Consider the following 15,678-nt stretch of genomic DNA (forward strand, 5'->3'; position numbering starts at 1 on the left):
TTTGTTCCCCTAATTTCTCTCCATTATCCCAAAAGCTCAAGGAGCAGGTTTTACTACAATGCTTCTTAGAAATTCGGAAACTGAGGCTCAGAGAGATTAAGCAACCTGTCTAAGGGCACATAGCTGTACTCTTGACTCTACCTTGAACCACCTCTCTCGGAGGACAGACCACTTTTCCTGGGAAATTCTCCCAGAGCCTGCTGTAGGTTCGTGGGTAGCTTTCAGAGTTCTAGAAGGGCCAAGAGAATTATAAGATTTTTCAGATTTAATGCGCTCAGCAACTCTGACAATCTGGGTTACAGAAGTACTGCACGTTTCATTAGAGAGGATAAGGAGGGGATCTGGAGGGGTCAGAAACCAATTGTGGAATGACCAGGATGTAGTCAGTTCAGGGCTGTAGGCCTGGTAGAATCAGCCCCCCTTGGAAGTGAGGCTGCCTAGAGGCAGTCCTGGAACTGCTTCCCTGGGCGAGGCAGCTTTCCACGCTGTGACACGGCAGCCTGGTGAGGCGCTCCAGCCTGGTAGTGAACAAATGACATCATTGGCTGAGGCCATCCACCTGGAGCCTTCTCAAGAATGCTGGCACAATTTTAAAAGGTGGCAGGGCAAAGACAAGGGTGAGAGAGGACTCCTCTTTAGGAATCCTGTGTTGACAGCCATCTATGACCTCCAAGATGGGAACTGGCTCCTGCAAAATTGCATTTTTAGCATTAAAGGAAGACTCAGCAAGCTTGTGTGGGCCTAAATGAATTTCCAATGGTTCAGCAGAAAAGTCAACAAAAGGTTGTGTTTCTTGTTCTAATCCCTTCACTTATTCCACCAAATGGTTGTCAGATGTTCAACCACACTGAAAGTCAAGGAAAGCCCACACCAGAAGGTTAAACTTTTGGCTGCAGTGAGGTGTCTTAAAAACAGCGGTGTTACGTATGGTTCTGGAACCAGTTGAAAAGCCTTGAAGAAGAGTTTACGCTGTGTATTTTATGGTGCCTAGGGACAAGCGAGAGGAAGGAAGAATAAAAGGCCTGCTCATTGCTTGGATAGAAGGAGTCAGTATGAAAATCCAGGTTCTTTAAGCAAAGCCGTGAATTCTGCAGACGTTTCTCCCTGCCCTGGAGAGCAGTGATGTCCTTCAGAATGAGTTTTGGACTTTCTCTCCCAGAAGTACTTCCTTCTAATAAGAAATGAGGGTAAGAATGTTGATTCATGATGTTTACCAAATAGCTGCTTGCAAATACTTTTCCACTTATTTTCCGACTCTGATCGATCAGTAGTGGCTTCGTGGAACACTGTGTTGAGAAGGCTTCTGAGGCAGTGTCTGGACTCAAAGGATAAAGGATAAATCATCGGTACCTGCCATGGGTCGCCACAGGGGAAAGAGGTAGCACATAGTCCAACTATTTGCATCCCCTGTAGATTAGAACAGTGGTAACCAGCAAGGGTTGAGTCATATTGCTTGTTTTCAAATCCTGCTGCACTTTTGTGACTTCTGTAGGTCTTATATTGTGTGGCTCACATTTACACACACTATCTCATATCAACAACAACAAAAAAAGACAAAGGCTCTTTCTTTTCTAAAGGGATCCTGCAAATACTCACCTTGCTGAATAGCTGGAAAAGATAGGAGGCAGGGAGAAGAGGGAGGTGTTGGGAACCACTTTAATTTGCCAGGTTTTGTTTTTTTTTTTCAGTTTTCTTTTCATTTAAATAGTCTTTTGGGGGAGGATGTGGGTAATTTGGACTTTCCTATTTTTTCTTCCTCATCTTGCTTTTCCCAAGAGGGTTCCTGGATATATGACAATGGGGGAAGGCATGATTGGAACCTGGTGGCTGAAGGGAGGAGCCGCAGCATGGGAGCTGATCTGGGATTCTGATTTGGTGCTATCTCCATCAGGCTGTCGTCTGGTTCCACAGCTCCTTGAGCTGCTGTCCTGGAGTTCTGAGAAATAACTGACAGTTTGTTCTCCTGGCTTGGTGTAGACTCCAGTGTCCTCAATGACTGACCTTCTTCTCCACTCTCACTGATGCCCCAGACACTTCTAAACTTCTGCCTGTCTCCCAACTGGCCCCTGGCTTGGATGCATGGCTTGCAGTCTCTGAAGTGGTGTGACTATATCAATCGGGATTTTGGACCTTTAAGTCATACTGCCTGAAGCACTGACGAAATGTATTATCTTATATTGACCAGTCCAAAGGCAGGCTGAAGTCATATTGTACTCAAGACGTAATATATTCTTCCCTTCCCTCCACTCTTTATCATGAAACCCTCAAACCCTGTCACATGGCTGTCAGAGGAAGTCGGTGTGGTTTGCTAACAGCCAAGAGACAGTCAAAACCTCTCCCCAAGCAAAGATGGTGAGTTCCAGTCCTTCATTCTGGTTGGCCTTCTTTTTCTTCTTGGCTGAACAGAAATCTTCCTACACTGTACTTTACTTCCCCAGGGCAATGAGGAGTTGCCTTCCCTACACCTTGGAAGAGTCTCTGTGCTCCAAATCTGCTGGGCTTGGCTTCTGCTTTTGAAACCATAAATTCATCGATTTATTATTCCCCTAATGCTCTTCATCTGTAAACTGGGGATAATGTGGTGCCTAGTTCATGGGATTGTTATGAGCATACAAAGAGATAATTTATGTAAATTTACCTAGTATAGATCCTGGCACACAGAAATATTCAATGTATTCAATGTTAGTTGTTGTTGTTGTTGTTTTTCAGTTCTTACAGGAAAAGTCAAAATTTTTTCTCTGGCAAAAATAAACATTAACATTATTAAATTGTTTTTGAGAAAGATGATGTTCCTAACTGGATCCAAGTTGAAATGATAATTTATTAGTGAATATATATGAATTATATTTTATGATTCTTCTAAGTTTTAAAAGGTATTAACCATAGGCCTGTAGAAGCAGGAAGCTTTATCTACTGAGTTCATTGTTGTATCCCCCACACTTAGAAATAATAGGTGGCACACAATTAAGGTTCAACTTATAGAAGGCATATTCTTGAGTAGAGTTGGTCTTGACATTGAGGAGAATACTTAAAGTGAAACTTTGAGTCCTGGATTACACTTCCAGGGGGCATTGTCACCTGTGGAGCGTCCTGGGTATTCTCAATCAGAACTTACCCAAACCTTCAGTGTCCACTGAGCACTCAAGATCTTTATATGCTGACACCTTCCTTTGCTCTTGGCAAAGAATGGCAGAATCACTAGGAAAGTCTAGCTTGCCATGACCTACTCTAAGGATATACATGAAAGGCAGGCTCCAGGTCCTCGTGTTAGTGATACCAGGGGGTCCTCCATGCAACGGTGTACATTTTCAGATCACAAAGTACTCAGGAACAACATGTTGTGTGTATTATTCTTGGAGAATTGATTCAACAGAGAACCAGAGGGGTCCAAAAGTAGAAATGGGACTGACTGAGGGTAGCTTTCAGTTTTCAGTGTGTGCAAAATAAATGCAGAATGGTACATCTGAGGCTAGATTCTGGGGCTGAATCTTCATTCAGTGGATAGACTTCTGCCAAGCTCCAACTGCTGCCATGGTTTAACTGGAGCCAAAAAGGGACTCAGAAGACTTTCACAGAGAGATAGGTGGGCTACCTGCTGTTGAACAGAATGTCCCTCTGCAAGGTCACCATGTAACAAGACTCCATTCACCTGGAAATGCATCTTTAATGGTTCCCATTCCACCACAGGACAAAGGGGAGAGCCCCAGTTTAGGTCAGCACTTTGCAGCATCCTCATTTGAAAAGAAAGATAATTTTGTCACTGGCTGTCTGCTCAGTGGGATGAGACATCTTTGATTCACTGGCACATGTGGTAATGTCAAGCCCCTGTCACTGCCCATCCAGATTAATCTTTTTTCAAATTAAAAAAAAATTATTTTATTTTTAATGTTTATTTATTTTTGAGAGAGAGAGAGAGAGACAGCACGAGCAGAGGATGGGCAGAGAGAGAGGGAGACACAGAATCTGAAGCAGGCTCCAGGCTTTGAGATGTCAGCACAGAACCTGATATGGGGCTCGAACTCACAAGCTGTGAGATCATGTCCTGAGGCAAAGTTGGATGCTTAACCAAGACACCCAGGCACACTTAATCTTTTTTTTAATGTTTACTTATTTATTTTGAGAGAGAGAGAGAGAGAGAGCATGGGAGAGGAGCAGAGAGAAAGAAGGAGAGAGAGAATTCCAAGTAGGTTCTCTGCTGTCAGCTCAGAGCCCAACATGGAACTCGATCTCATGAACCATGAGATCACGACCTGAGCCAAGATCAACAGTCAGACACTCAACCAACTGAGCCACCCAGGCCCCCACCCATCCAGATTAATCTTAATGGGTAACTTTGTTTTGAAGTTTGTTGCTTATTATCATGTGCAATGTATACAAACATATTTCCATCGCTCCTTCTGTGTCCTCTTCTCTCTTTTTTCCTTTCTCGGAAGTATTTAAAAACCTAGATCTTTCAGAATGAGGGAGAATATTTTTGATTATGAAACACACTAATTCTGTGTTGTCTAATCTGGTAGTCACTAGCCACCCTGCCTGTTTAAATTTGAACTAACTAAAATGAAATATCCAGTTCCTCAGTGGCAGTAGCCACATTTCGAGTGCTCCATAGCCACATGCAGCTAGTGGCTGTCACATTGGACATTTCCATCATCACAGAAAGTTCTATTGGAAGCACTTCTCTATATTCTTGCTATTTCAAGTGTGTTCTAGGGTCAACAGGATCAGCTTCAATGGAAAGCTTGAGGAGCAGTTCCAGCCTAGACGTATTGAATCAAAATCTGTATTTTTTAGATATTAAAAAAAAATGAAGTTTATTTATTTTTAAAGAGAAAGAGAGAGCGAGCAGGGGAGGGGCAGAGAAAGAGGGAGAGAGAGAGAATGCCAAGCAGGCTCTGTGTGCCACAGAGCTCAAATGCACAAACAGTGAGATCATGACCTGAATCAAAATCAAGAGTCAGTTGCTTAACCAACTGAGCCACCCATGTGCCCCACAAAATCTGTATTTTAAGAGGATGCTCAGGTGATTCATGTGGACATTGAAATTTGAGAAGCATTGCTCTGGTTCACCCGATTACACCCTGCTAAAGACTTGAAATTTGGACTTTGAAAGGTGTTAAACTTTTACTTTTTCCTGGGCTCATCCCATAAGAAAATAGTGCTTATTTTGTCCATATGACAAATTTTTCTTCATGTCCTCTAAAAAGTTTGATAATTATCCTAACTTAACCTACCCTCAAAGGCTATGGATTAACCATTGTCAATTTCTTGGTTTTGACAAATTTAGGATGGTGATGTAAGATGTTACTATTCAGGAAGCTAAGTGAACTTCAGGGGCTATCTCTACTATCTTTGCAAATTTTATACATGTCTAAAATTATTCCAGAATGAAGTTGGTTAAAATAAAAAAAGCCAACCTAAAGTATTTTTTTGCAGCAATTTTCATGTCTTTAAATTCAATCTCAGCCAAGCTATACTTTGGGGGACTGTTTCATAGCACTTGACCGACCTGAAGAACTTACCACAGGGGTCTTCAGGGGCAATGTTTCCTGCGGGTGCCCATTTGATGCAAAGTGTCTCAGATCACAGGATTCCAAGGATAATCAGGCATTGCCAAAGCAGCCAGGATGTCTCCAGGTCACAGGATTCCAAAGGTATATATTTTCCTCTATTTTTAGAATATTTTTGAAAAAATAATACCAGAGTCCCAATTTTGTCGACATAATTGCCTCAGTTTTCCACTTGAGGAGTGAGGTTTCAGTGGTAAGATACAAGGTAAATCAAACGTTCTTCTTGTTCTTTATATTTTACATTGTGACAAATTTATACTGTTTCTTAAGACTTACATTTAACGAGATGTCCCATTTCCTGAAAGTCCTGCCAACTAGTTACTACTTTTGAACCTGGTGCGGCAACATACTAACCCTGTAAGTCCTCTTAACTATATTCCAAACCTTTATTTGAGCTAAATTTCCTACCTTCAGGCTGTTTCATTTGCAGAATTTTACCTTATTGCCTGTTAAGTATATGGCCAACCCCTAATTATTCAGAAACCTAAAATTCAGCATTGCTTCTTCTATACTTTGTTCATTCATGTTCGGTTAGCACTTCCTGCTCAGGAAAAACAAGGCATATTTTGTACTGTGGAGGTGGAAAGGACCAACCACCAAGAATCTTAATTATTATCTCTGGTTTATGGTGTAGAAAATACCAGAAGAAATAGTAATGCACTTAGCATTACTGAATTTCAGTGATTATAGCTTTTGAGGCTCACCAGAAAAAAAAAAGTGTTATGCAAATTTACCTCTTTCTCTTCTTTATTTCCCTTCCCCAGCAAAAACAGTATAAATTGTTAAAAGTCTTCTGGTGACTTGTCATATTTGGCACTAGTTTAATTGGTCTTGGCAAGTGTATTTTAGTGACTCATAAGAGAATACTTTTAGTCTCTTTACTAACAGATGCCTGTGCTAAAAGCAATGACAACAATGTCACATGGCTATAAAATTGCAGGAATTTGCTGCCGGTGGTCCAATAAAAACAAACTTGTATGAAAAGACAGTCAAGAAAAGATAAGATTTAAAATATACATTGTTATAAACATTTAGTCATAAAAGATCTGACCTTTCTTCATTTATTTAACCAACATATGTTGAAATTGGGAATCTGCATGAGACATCACAGGAATCACAAAAATTTCAAATCTGATGATGTGTTTATAATCATCATATTTCATTTGAACCAGCGTTCTCATTTCTTGTTCAGAGGAGGTGTTTCCAACACCATATTCAGGTGATATCTTACATTTTGCTTCTTTAAAAAATGTCTTTTTGAAAACAAATGTGTTATATTTGTGGGTCCTTACAATTATTATCATTTCCCCATGCATCATCTGATTTGATGGCCATTACAACTACACGAGGTACTCTCATTTGAAACATGACAATAGTTATGCAACAAATGTTTGAGCACCAGTTTGCCTGCCATGAACTCTGCTAAGTACTGGAGAAACAGCTCTGAACAAATGCTTGGCCTTGAGGAACTTATAGTCCAGAGGCAGAAGAGGCAAGAAAATGCTTGTACTTATCAAGAGCTCTGGTAGGAAATGTCCTGAATGATATGCTAATATCATGGAGACGAGATTCATTAAGGTGAGGTGTTCCCATCCTCTTCTGTGTCCCAGACCCAACCCTTTGCTCTGCTTTGCCTCCGCCCCAGTACTCTTGGAAGTTCTGTCTTTGCCGGCCTTGATTATGGATAGGGAGAGACTGAAAAAAAAAAAAAAAAGGTGTGAGAAAAGAAGGGATAATTACTTTTTTTTTTTTTTTTACACTGGTTTCTTGGCTTCACCCTTATAAAGAATCCTTGGGGTGGGCAAAATAAAAAAGACACTTAAAGACATTTAAAGGCTAAGCATAAAATCATAAACATAAATAAGATTAAGCAGGTTGCAGGAACCAACTTACCTCTAGTCAAAAGGCATGCTCATGACCAATTCCTTATGACCTGGGGTACAGACTTATGCCTCCAATCCCAGAGGCCAAAGACTTTTTCTTCCCATCTAAGCTCTCGCTAGTCTGTGAACCAGACAAGCAGACATGGGCAATAATGGTATGTTTCTCAAAGTTTGGAACATTCAGTTTGATCCAACACCATAGGTGGGCCTCTGCATGATGTCAAAAACTCTCCAAACTCTGCACAGATTCCACACAATCCCTATTAGAATCCCTTTGTAGAAATTGAGAAGCTGATCCTAAAATTCATGTGGAAATGGAAGGGCCCCAGAATAGCCAAAACAATAAAAAAACAAAAAGGTGGAGGATTCACACTTCCTGATTTCAAAGATTATTACAAAGTTATAATAACTAAGGGAGTGTAGAACTAGCACAAGGTTAGACATAGATGTGAATAGAATTGAATTTAGGTCCAAAAGTAATCTTATACAATTATGGCTAATTGATTTCTACAAGAGTGTCGAGACCATTCAATGAGGGAAAGAATAGTCTCTTCAAAAAATGGTGATAGGACAACTGGAAAGGCACATGAAAAAGAATGAAGTCAGACCCTTACCTCACACCATAGACAAAATTAATTCAAAATGGATGAAAAACTTAAATGGAAGAGTTCAAACTGTAAAAATCTTAGAAGAAGACATAGAGACAAACCTTTGTGAATCTGGATTTGGTAATAAATTTTTAGATATGACAGAAAGCATAAGCAACAAATTAAAAATAGATATACTGGACTTCAAAAATTCTGTGTTTCGAAGGATATAATCAATAAAGTAAAAGTACAACCCACAGAATGGGAGAAAATATTTGCAAATCATATATTGGAAAAAGTACTCATATGCAGAATATATAAAGAACAGTTACAGGTCAGTGATAAAGGCAACTCAATTTAAAAATGGGCAAAATATCTGAATAGCTTTCCAAAGAAGATACTACAAATGGCCGATAAACTAGGAGGCTAAAATCATGAAGTCAGATAATAACACATGTTGGAGAAGATGTGGAGAAATTGGAACCCCCATACACTGCTGGTGGGAATAAATGTAAAATAGTGTAGCCACTTTGGAAAATAGTTTGACAGTCCTCAAAAAGTTAAATACTGCATTACTTGACCCAGCAAACCCACTCCTTGCTCTCTTGCTTGGAAAAATGAAAACATATGCCCACACAAAAACTTTTACATGAATGTTTATAGCACCATTATTCATAATAGCCAAGAGTGGAAACAACTCAAGTGTCCATCAACTGATGACTGTATAAATAAAATGCAGCCTATCTATACAATGGACTGTTATTTGGCAACAAAAAGAAATGAGCTACTGGGGCGCCTGGATGACTCAGTAGGTTGTGTCCGACTTTGGCTCAGGTCATGATCTCACGGCTTGCAAGTTCAAGCCCCATGTTGGGCTCTGTGCTGACACTCAGAGCATGGAGCCTGCTTCAGATTCTGTGACTCCCTCTCTCTCTGCCCCTCCCCCAATTGCACTCTGTTTCTCTCTCTAAAAAATAAATAAACATTAAAAAAAAAAACTAAAAAAAAAAAAAAGAAATGAACTACTGATACATGGTATAACATGGAGGAAGCTTGAAAATATTATGTTAAGTGAAAGAAGCCAGTCACAAAGGACCACATATTATATAATTCTATTTATATGAAATGTCCAGAAAAAGGTGAGGGACTATAGACGGAGTCAATTAGTGATTACCTATGACTGGGAGAAATGGGGCCATTGGCAAATGATAGCTAAAAGAGTTTGTTTTTGAGATGATGAAAATGTTCTAAAATCAATTATGCAAAGATGCACAACTCTGGGAATAGAATAATCTAAAATCCCTTGAATTGTACACTTTCAATTGGTGAAATATGTAGTTTATGAATTACATTTCAATAAGACTTTTACAAAAATCATATCCTTTTTATGTTTTACAAAGATGAATATGCTAATTCAAACAGTAAATCTTTCTTAATAGCTTTGAAAAGAATACACAATAGACAGTGATGTCCTTCAGAAGGCTTGCATTCAACATACACCCCTACCAATAGCAACCAAGTTGCCTTCCCTTAGACTGCTATGAAGTTGCCATGCACCAGGATGGACATGTGGTATTTTATGGCCGGCATCAGTTCTGAGTGGCTGGTGTCTGTTCTATTCTGGTTGCTAAAATATTTGTAATTTCCTTCCTTGCTCATCATATCCTGGCCTTTTGCATATGTTTGTAAAATTGATCAATTGAAAGTGATTAGGTTGAATTCCTTTAATTATGAGTGGGGTTGAGTCTGATTTCTTTTTTTAAGCATTGAAATTTTATTTTTATCAAAGCAATCTACACATGGTTTAAATACTTATTTGGATCATAAGAATTTAAAATGAAAATATCAGTCCCTAGCCCCATCTCAGTCAAGATCCTAATCTCAGTCCCGGTCAACCATGTTATTCTTGTAACGTTTTCTGATTTTAGTTCTTGATGTGATTCTCAATGTCTTTAAATTTTTTCATTACCTCTAAATAAACTATATAAACCTCTATTTCTTGATTTATCCCTTTAAGAAGTGAACTTTTCTTGACTTCCTGCCACAGTAAGGATTTAGCTCATCTCCTGTCCCATCTTGTATACAGTCGCATCACTATTTTTATCTCTGGTGGTTGTTTTTGTAACTTTGAATAATATTCTTACACATTTTTTTTGGTTAGTTCCTAAGGTAAGGACTTGAGGCTCCTGGTATTTTCCTCTTCTGTCACTTCTCCCTTTCTGCTTCCCATGTTCTGTGGTCTGTCCTTGAAAATTCCACATCATCAAGGTTGATGTTATTTATTATTTAGACTCTGCTCTGAAATGGTTAAATCCATTGGACTGTGCCAAGGCTTTGATTCTAAAAACTGAAACTCAATAAAGTGCTTATGTTATTATGACCATGTAAATATTGTTCACTGCAGATCCAAAGAATGCTCTACGTTTATATTTCTTTTTCTTGTTCCTCCTGGAGCTTCTAATTGCTTATTTATTCTGCCGTTGCTGGCTTTACTTCATCTTTAATTTTTCCCCCCATTCTCCAAAGAATACTATCAAATGTACAAAATCTTCTTTTCCAAGACACCTCCTTCCTGGACACCTAGCTCCCCCACACTGACTGTTCTTCAAGGTTTGCTGCACAGCTGCATTCTGGAACTTCCCTCTGTCATTCTCCTGGGTTCAATTCTCTGTGTCTCAGATTCCGGTATTATTCATCCTGAGAAAAGCCATATGAGAGCTAAACTTGGTCTGAAAATATCTTTATTATTTAGTCACATTTGATTTATAATTAGATGGAATATAGAATTTCCAGATGATAATATTAGAATATTTTTATTGCAAGCATCGGAAAGTTTGATTTTAAAAGGAGGAGTAGGAGGTTCTGGTGAAAATAACCCACAAGTCCAAAGTTAAATTATTTTCAGGTATGGTTTGATCCAGAGGTTGACAGGATTTATGGCCTCGGCTTCTTTTCTTTTTTCTTTTTTCTTTTTTTTTTTTTTAAGTTTATTTATTTTGAGAGACAGAGCACAAACAGGGGAGGGGAAGAGAGGAAAGACAGAATCCCATGCAGGCTCTGCACCATCAGCACAGAGCCTGATGTGGTGCTCAAACTCATGAACTGTGAGATCATGACCTGAGTCGAGATCAAGAGTTGGATGCTTAACCGACTGCACCACCCAGGCGCTCCTTTTTCTTTTCTTTTCTCTTTTCTTTTCTTTCTTTTCTTTTTTCTTTTCTTTTCTTTTCTTTTCTTTTCTTTTCTTTTCTTTTCTTTTCTTTGTCTCTTTCTTTTTCTTTCTTTCTTCTTTTCTTTCTTTCTCTTTTAAGTAATTTCCCTTCCTCCTCCCCCTGTATTATGATCAGGGAATGTGATCTGCATTTTAAAAATATTTATTGGGATACACGGGCCTAATATATGGTTAATTTTATATAAGTTCCTTGGATTTTGGGGAAAATATTCTTTTTTAAAAAATGTTTATTCATTTTTGACAGAGAGAGAGAAAATGAGAGAGGCAGAGAGAGGGAGACAGAAGATCTGAAGTGGGCTCTGTGCTGACAGCCAAGAGCTCAATGCGGGGCTCAAACTCACAAACCTCAAGATCATGGCCTGAGCCAAAGTCGGAAGCTTAACCAACTGAGCCACCCAGGCACCCCTCAAAATATATTCCTTTATCATTAAAAAGAAGTTATTTTTTCAGATTCTATAAATATTCATTTTATATTATATTTTTAAAACCCAGCTCTCTTTATTTTTTCTATTATTTGTCTGGTATGTTTTTGCTCCTGTAGATCTTCTATTCGTCCAGCCTACTGTTGTACTGTGGTAGTTGTGACAGAAATCATTTTAAACTCAAAGCATTACTTTATTTATGGTGTAAACATCTTCATTACTTTATTTATGGTGTAAACATCTTTGAATACATATACCTGGAAGAGTCTGATGAAAAGATGCTCAAAAATATTTGTTCAAAGGATTTAAAAAAATTTTTTGTTTATGTTTATTTACTTCAGAGACAGAGAGAGACAGAGCATGAGTGGGGGAGGGGCAGAGAGAGAGGGAGACACAGAATCCGAAGCAGGCTCCACGCTCTGAGTGTCAGCACAGAGCTCAATGCAGGGCTCGAACTCACAAACTGTGAGATCATGACCTGAGCCAAAGTCGGTAGCTCAACCGACTGAACCACCCAGGTGCCTCTAGTCAAAGGATTAATGAATAAAATGGACCAGGACGTCTAATCAAAGCAGTTCAAGTCTGCTTTGCTCCATAGGTACCTCCATCTATTTCTGCAATTTCCCATTTGTCATATTTTTTATTCCTGTTTGTTATGTGAGATCCATATCTAATTTTCAGTGGGAATTTCTCAGGGACAGAAATATATCATTGACCATATCTTGCCTGCTTTTTTATCCATCCAAATTCTGACTGTTCATGTACTAAGAGTACAGAAAAACTATGGAAGAATGGTTCCTAGTCTCAACTAAGTGAAAGGAAATCATGGAGCGTTAGTTTTCTCGAACTCCCAGAAATGTCCGAAAGACTATCACCTAGGGGAGCCCAGTTGGGCTCACAAACAGGCCAGGATTGAGTAAAGGGGTATCAGTGGTCTGCTCTTCTTAGAAACACCCAAGGGCCTGGCCTTGTGGGAATTTGCCTGACCTGATTTATGGAGCAAATCTAGCCTCGCCCAGAAAAGTTTCTCTTTTTCCTAAAATGAAACTTCTATATTCAGACTTACATCAGCAATTTTGTTTTTTTAAGGACACAGTCCCCTTCGATCTCTGCCAACCCCAGTGACTTAGGCATAATTTGAATCTGTCATATGGTGCTGATATACAGAAGGTTTGGTCTGGCTGCTAATACTGGCAAAAGGAGTTGAGTTTTTCCCAATAGGATGAACATTCTGCATTTAATGAAAGCAAGATTCTAAAATTGGCTTCTACCCTACAACATCTAGGTCTCGTAAAATTACACATGGCCCAGGGACCACTTAGATGATATACACAAGGGAGTTATTTTATCCAAAGAAATCTCCTTGGTGACTCCACTTGAGGACCAAGTCTAAAAGCTTCACATAAATCTTACCTGAGAGAGACCAGATAGCTAATGCCTTCAGTGTGACTTAATCACAAAGATCTGATCAGGTACCAATAATTTTTAGATGGCCATATTATGGAACTTTCTCCACAGCCTGCTAAGCAGGAAATGCTATTCACTTGATAGCTCATTTTGTGTTCTTCTAGAGTGAGAACAACGTTGTTAAGGACCTCACTTTAAGCACCTCTTCAAGATAAGCACCTCCCCACTTAAATTTGAAACGAATCAATGCCGCTGGACTTCTACACTGGGTGTCATCGGTATTTTCCATTTTTTCCCCTAACCTAAGCAAAATTAGAAAGCTTTCCCCTTCTAAATTGTAGGCAACATTAAAGGTTAGAATACATTGAAAAAGAAAACTTCTTTTTGAAGAAAATTCCGCTTCTAGGAATTTAACCTACTAATACGCTCCTTTTTTTAAGCCAAGCTATAAAGGGATCTTCAGTCAGCATTTTTTTAATCAGAAAAACCTGGAAACTGTTTAAATGTCAATTAACAAAGGGATACCGAAATATGTTGTAGAATATATTGGATATATACAACATCCAACAGAACTGGATGCTATGTAGCTGCTAAATGGAATGAGTCCGGTCTGTTTGTGCTAACGTGGAAGTTCTTCAAAACATCTTATTATGTGAAAACAAACCAGATGAGGCACTCTAGGTATTGATTGTATGATCCCCCTATAAAAATTTTAAAATATGTCCGTCTGTGTGTTCATGTATGTGTAAGTGCAATGCTTATTTTGATGTAGGAGGAAAAATGTTTTCTAGAAGAACTGTAAGAAATTGCTAATAACTGGGATGAGAATAACCAGAAAAGGAAGTAGAATATTACTTTCATTGTATTACTTTCTGTAGAGCTTAAATTTTTCATTATCTACATGAATTCAGAACATTAGTGTGTTCTTTACAATTTTATGCATTAAAGAAACACCAGCAAATGTTCTTTTTCAGGGCCACATTTATGGGAATAGTCTTGACAACAACAACTAAGGTGGTTAACTTTCAAAGTTTAATTGTTTCTTTAAAATAACTTATAAATGATAAACCCAAACACTTTTAGTCTAATAGAAATGAACTTGTACAAGAAAACTTTTGCTCTGGCATGTGAAATATACTGTGGAATCTAGTCGAATCTGTGTAGAAAAAGTTGTTTCAAAGTGATAAACTAGAATTAGGACTTTTTAAAAGAATATTACAGAAAAAAATTTGAAAAATACTAATGCATGGTGATTTCAGGAAAAAATACATAAAATGAATGTGCATAAACCATAGACAAAATGCATTTTCTGGTGTTTCCTATGGTTGCACACATATTTTTAGAAATGCTTAAGTTTAAAGATTTTTTTCAAAGGTATCATAATTTGCCACATTTTTAAAGAAATCCCACCAAATGAGGACATAGAAACAGGTCCTGGATGTTTCCTTTTCATGAAGTAGTTGGTTAAGTCATTCTGCATTTCCTTCTCTCTACCTGATAATTTCAATTCTGTGGTTAAAATTACTTGAATCCAGCCCTGAACATTCAATTACTACACAGTGACACTCTGTTCTCCATAACCTCACGCAGCATTACAGAGAATGCAAAGTATTCCTACTCCTCTGGGACTAGTTGATTAACTGATTGATTATAAAGTAGGATGGAAGTTCATTCTGGTGTATATCACTTTCATAAAATTAATGATCACTTCAAAAGTGGTTCTAGTCTACATTCAACAGGACCAGCGCAGTAATTTTCACTCAGCTTGAGGTTTTTCTCTGATTAAAATAGCCTTTCTGTTTTCCTTAAAGTTGAATTTCAAAGAAAAGTTGCTGTGATTCTCAGTAAGAAAGAAGTGAGTCAGATTTGTTTTTATGCCTTAGGAAGAACTTTAGCACGGGATGGCGAGAGAAAAGAAGCAAGCAGGATATGCTGTGGACAGGGACATTGGGCTCCCATGAAACCAAGCATTCTGCACCTTTTCTTGGAGTTCTAGGAGATTTAAAAGCATTCTCTTCTTAGCAGATGATGCTTCAGAAGGGTGCCAAGTCCTGCCATATTTATTCAGACTGCTTAATGTGAGTGGTCAAATTTAGGACAAAACTCCATATTATTTCCAGGGAGGATATTTTCACATTTTTTTTGTAGGAGTTGACTTGCTACAAATGCTTTTCAATTAAATATACCTAAATAATTTGCTAACGAGACACCTATTCAGGTCATAGTTGAGTCTCTGCACTAAGCCTCCATCCACTCCTGGCCATTTCACTGAATGTTCTTTCCATTGCTTCAGTGGCGACTCATTACATTTTATGAATTTTCTGAAAGAGGTTTTCCTCTCCCTGGGTTCTTATAGGTCTCCTTGGAAACTTGCTCCTGAATTTAATCCCTGTGCTCCAGGCCAATTGAGTTTTCATTCTATTCCAGACATGTTTGAAGAACCATTCCAGACCTTAACCCTCTGGTGCCTGTTTTGGTTCTGATAAAACTTAATAGTACTTCAGTTTGAACCAACTCTTGCCCTGCTTCTATTTCCATCTGCTACGAGATGTTGTGAATCTACATCTGAAGTGGAAATTT

The sequence above is a fragment of the Felis catus genome, chromosome D4 (assembly GCF_018350175.1).
Source record: "Felis catus isolate Fca126 chromosome D4, F.catus_Fca126_mat1.0, whole genome shotgun sequence".
Taxonomy (NCBI): domain Eukaryota; kingdom Metazoa; phylum Chordata; class Mammalia; order Carnivora; family Felidae; genus Felis; species Felis catus.